The sequence below is a fragment of the Arvicola amphibius genome, chromosome 11 (assembly GCF_903992535.2).
Source record: "Arvicola amphibius chromosome 11, mArvAmp1.2, whole genome shotgun sequence".
Taxonomy (NCBI): domain Eukaryota; kingdom Metazoa; phylum Chordata; class Mammalia; order Rodentia; family Cricetidae; genus Arvicola; species Arvicola amphibius.
The window spans coordinates 123,154,932-123,160,827 of record NC_052057.2 but is presented as its reverse complement, the minus strand read 5'-3'; positions in this window follow the sequence as shown (position 1 = coordinate 123,160,827).

Here is a 5,896-nt window from a genome sequence, read left to right as displayed (position 1 = left end):
TAAAAGTAGATTCAATAATCTACCTTTTTATCCTATCATTCCTGTAACTACTTCTTTTTCTGCATAAAAAGAGATCCCCTAACCTAACCTCCTTTGCTTAGTTTTCTCCCTGACAATATCTAATAGCAACTTGTAACCAACCCCATTAAATGATGAAAAACATCCAAGACCCATTGAATGACCAAAAACCATCCACCTCAACTCTCACAAATGGGGAGAGTTGTGTTGTGTTCTACAAATTGCTTCTTTAAGAACATGGTATCTTTAGGGGACCAAGAGAAAACTGTGATAATGTTTAAGTCCTGAGAAAATTAGTTCATCAGTTTTTGTTCTGTGGTGGAATAAAGAAACAAATAAATACTGGAAATAATAGTGATTATAAAGCTGGTTTTATAATCAAATTAAATACTGTCATAAAAGTCATAATTGTGGCTTTATTAAGGGGCAGAGATAGATCAATATATACATATCAGTAAGTATAACTTGTTGCATAAATGAACTAAGACTCAAATATCACAAGAAAATATCCATTTGGAAGGAACTTTTAAAACAATTCAACCTCACTTTATATAAAAGGTTTGAACAACATAGAAACAAAAGGAACATATCTCAGCATAATAATAACTGCATATTAAATCTGTAGCCCACATTCTTCAAAATGGAGAAAATTTAAACGAACAGCAGTTACCAGACAAATACCAGCACTTTCTGTACACATATTCAAGACAATGCTTGACGCCTTAGCTAGAACAGTAAGACAAGGAAGGATATCAAAAGCTAAACAAATGCAAGTAGTAAAGAATGAAGTAAAAGTATATTCATTTGCAGATATGTTCAAAAAATTTATTTGAGTGAATGCTTTCCATAAGGTACAAAATTAATTCACAAAAGTTGGTAACCTTACTATATTCAAATGACAAACATGCTGAATAAGATGTAATTCACAATGTCAATAACAAACAAAAGAGCAACAACAACAACCAAAGAAAACCCCATAACCCGGAAGAGGCCCAACCATGAAAGTGAAAGGTGACTACATTGGGAATTTTAAAAAACTGGGAGCACTCGTCCTTCTCAGGAACACGGGAGGCAAGGTTTGGGTTCCAATCCCAGCTATGACTGATGGAGGAGTGTCTATGTGTTACTTTCATTATTAATAAAGAAACTGCCTTGTCCCTTTAAGAGACAGAAAATTAGGTAGGCGGAGTAGACAGAACAGAATTGTGGGAGAAAGGAAGCAGAGTTGGGGAGACGCTTCAGGCAGTCGCCATAGTGAGTCTCCATGCTTCTCCTCTCTGAGATGGATGCAGGTTAAGATCTCTCCTGGTAAGCCACACCTAGTGGTGCTACACAGATTACTAAATATGGGTTAAAAGAAGATGTGAGAATTAGCAAATAAGAGGCTGAAACTATGGGCTAGGCAGTGTTTTAAAAGAATACAGTTTCCGTGTAATTATTTTGGGTAAAGCTAGCCAGGTGGCGGGACACAGCCTGCTGCTCCTTCTACATATGACCTTGGATGGTGGCTAAAATGCCTCAGGCAAAGGACAGTGCAAGCAAAATATGGAAAGATCTCTTATGATTATGGACTGGGAAATGATATTCCAAAATTGCCATTAGAATAAAAGCAATCTATAGGATTAATATAATCCCCATCATAATTCCAGTGCCATTCTTTATGGAAATAGGGAAAATTCTTAAAAGTTGTACATAAACACAAAAAGTACAAAAAGCTAAAAGAAATCAGAGTATAAAAATATAATGTTGAAGGTATCATCATGCTTATTTCAAGTTATATATACTAAGGATTCATAGTACAAAAAGAGCCCAGTGCAGGCAATTCCCAAGTAGAGTGATCAGTGGGAAAGAATAAGGGAACAAGATATATACCCATATAGCCACATACACCCATATTTTGGCAAAGATGCTAAAGTTTGCCTTAGTGAATACACAGCCCTTTGAACAAGTAGAGCTGGGAACTAGGCATTCACGTGCAAAACAATAATCTTAGTTATCTACCTCTCACCTTATATCAATTCAGGCAATGGTCTCCTGTGTCCATGCACTGAAGGCTATTTCCTGCTTTATCTTCTATTAGATTCAGTGTGGTCAGATTTATATTGAGGTCTTTAATTCATTTGGACTTGAGTTTTGTTCATGGGGATAGATATGGATCTATTTTCATTCATCTACACGTTGACATCCAGTTATGCCAGCACCATTTGTTGAAGATGCTTTCTTTTTTTCATTGTATAAATTTAGCTTCTTTGTAAAAAAAAAATCAGGTGTGTGGATTAATGTCTGGGTCTTCGATTCAATTCCTTTGGTCAACTTGTCTGTTGTATGCCTACCTCAGGACCCATCAATATCATCTTGGGCATTACCCAAAAGATGATCAATCATACTACAAGGACATGTGCTCAGCTGTGTTCGTAGCACCATTATTTACAATAGTCAGAACCTGGAAACAACCTAGATGCCCCTCAACCAAAGAATGAATAAAGAAAATGAGGCACTTTCACACAGTGGAGTACTAATCAGCGGTAAAAAAACAAAATGACATCTTGAGATTTGCATGCAAATGGATGGAACTAGAAAAAAAAAAACATCCTGAGTGAGGTAACCTAGACCCAGAAAGATAAACATGGCATGTATTCACTCATAAGTGTATACTAGCTGTAAAGCAAAGGATATTGAGCCTATAGTCCATGATCCTAAAGAAGCTAAGAAACAAAGTGAACCCTAAGAAAAACATACATAAATGTATGTGGAAAGGGGAAATAGACAAGATCGTCTGACAAACTGGGAGAATTGGGGTAGGGGAAAAGGGAAGGTGGAAGGGGAAGAGGAGGAGAGAACTTGAGAGAACAGTATAGTTGAGATGGAGGAGGGACAGAGATGAGAGCAAGGAAAGAGATATTTTGACAAACGGAGCCATTATGGGACTAGCAAGAAACCTGGCACTAGAGAAATTCTCAGGAATCAACAAGGATGACCCCAGCTAAGACCCTAAGCAATAGAAGAGAGGGTGCCCAAACGGGCCTTTCCCTGTAGTCAGACTGAGGAATATCTTAAATGTCAAAATATAACCGTCATCCAGCAACTGATGGAAACAGAAAGACCCACATTGGAGCACTGGACGGAGCTTCCAGTCTAGTTGAAGATAGGGAGGAGTTGGATATTATCATAAAGGTCAAGACCATGATAGGGACAGCCACTGAAACAGTTTGCCTGAGCTAATAAGAGCTCACCAACTCCAGTCAGATAAGCAGGAACCAGCAAAGGTCCAAACTAGTCCCTTTGAATGTAGGAAACATTTTTATGACTGGGGCAGACTGCTGGGCCACTGGCAGTGACACCAGGATTTATCACTACTGCATGTACTGGTTTTTAGGGAACCTACTCTTTTTGGATGGATACCTTGCTCAGACTAGGTATTGTACTTTGCAGAACTATCCACGATAGCTAGGTTATGCAACCAATTTAGATGTCCACAAATGGAATAATAGATGAAGAAAATGTGGTAATTCATACATACAATTACACTTTTGCAACCATAGATAATCAAATTCAGTGTCAGAAAGACTAACTTTATACCTTTCCTCATTTGTGTTCTCTAAATTTTATGCATATAAATATTTAATTGATGTCTTCTAACACTAAGTTCAAATGTCAGGTATGATATTTGAGGGTAGAAAATTCATATATTACTACTAAAATTAACTCAATAATTATGCAGTAATAATTCAAGAATATTTATGACTCTTAATAATTAAAAAAAGTAAAATATGGTAAGTCATAATAACAGATGATTCCTGATGTGATAAACACTGTATTGGATGACTTAATTTAAACAGTAAAGACTTAGCTTACTGTTGTGAGGTTGGCAATAAAGCTAATCCTTTGACACTGATCTTAAATTTTAAAACTGGTAGAACCCGTTATGTAATGAAAATCAGAGACTAGCTGTGCATAGGAATGTTGTTCCATGTCTGTGACGTCTTGCCCTATCTGGACAGCTAGAGTGAGTCTTTCCACGGGAGCCACACTTACCATGAAAAATACCTACATTAAAAAAGAAATCAATAAACATCCACTTGGGATGCAGTAACAGCCTTCTGAGGCTATATAATCATCTGTAAGTTAATAATTTACTATTTTCTCTTACATAGTGATCTACCTAATTTTGTCCCAGTAATACTTACAAAACAGAGTCTTGTTATAGAATTTTAAAGATAAGTAATTGCTCTAATTTAAATATTTTAACTTTTATGCTCTGGAATGGAAAAATTAGTACTACTTTTCTGAATTTCTACATACTAAATATGCAAATGTATATATAAGTTATGTAAGCAAAATTCTGTAAGGATATCTTTCTTAATGTATTTATCATAATACATATAGTCTTTGATTTCTGTGCAGTCATTTCCTATTACACAGACCATTGTATTAACCTTAGCATTCAGACTTTTGTATTTTGGGTTGTGAGCCTATCCTTTAACAACTCAGTCATCTCTCTGGTCAACAGCAATCAGATTCTTTAGGATATCACAGGAACATAATTTAACTTCAGTGGTCATGGAATTGATAATCCCTAAATGATTAAATGAAGGAAGTAATTAATTCTTCCTAAATATTATGCAATATTAGGTTGAAATTATCTAAATGTACAATCTATGTGTGTTATTGGGAATAGTTCTTTGTGTCAAAATCCTTCAAGTTTTCTGAATTCTCCTCTACACACAAACGTGTACACACATAAAAGCAAATACACAGTAAAGAAAGTAGAAAAAGTAGAATGGTTGATTTCATATATATCTCTAATATATCTTAAATTTTTAGATATTTTGAACATATACTTTTAAATAATGTCTAATTAGGAATAAAAGCCTAAATCTAGAAGATATAATAATCATAAATGTATTGGTGCATTTTCCCCTATTCATAACAATTTTTAGAGGGATTGAAATGAGAAGGTAATAATGAGTTTATAGCATAGACAGACGTGTCCTATAATTGCTTGGAAGTAGGTGTTGTTAAGCTGACCTTCTTGCAATTGGGAAAAAACACCTTATGGAGGATAAAAATGGCCACAGTGATAATGCTTTTTAGACTATGATAAATTAATATTAGTTTCACTTGTGACCTACAAGTCAATTGTTAATTATTAATAATGCCCTTCAAAGAGCCTTTGTGTGTGACCCAGGACATACTAGTGAATCCAGCAAGAGCAGGCTTTCACATTGAAAGGTTCCCCAACATTTCTATACACTGATGTCCTGACACTGATGGAGCTGTTTCTGTTGCTGAATTCTCAGTAAATGCTGATCAGGGCACATAATTATAAAAGGTATGTTTCAAAGCTTTTCAGGGATAATTTTGGGCAGACAGCCATCACTCAGTCAATTAAATTGAACCATGTCCTGGTAAATAACACCGATGAGAAGCTAAAATTGACAGCCTAAAAGCTGGCACAATCCTATTTATCTTGGGCAAAATAGAGTGTATGTCCCCATGAAACATGGCAACATGAGTGATTTTTTTTTTTATCATAACCCTTTACACTCTACCAGAAAATGAAATTGAAGGAATCGTATCATAATTTTCCAAATTTAAAGAATACCATTGTGAGAGGTCACCCCACACTAGTCAGGTGGTCCTGGGTGTTGTCAGGAAGCAGAATGACTGAGTGAACATGAAGCCAGTAAGCAGCGCTCATCTTAGGCTTCTCTTCAGTTTCTGTTCCCAGCTTCTTGCCCCAATTTCCTGCCCTGACTTTTTTTTATCCAAGTGATGGATAAAAAGCTATAAAGTGAGATAAATCCTTTCCTACCAAAGATGCTTTTTGAAGGGGAAGCCCAGCCAATCACCTTGTTTGTAAGGCGTGTCCCCCTTA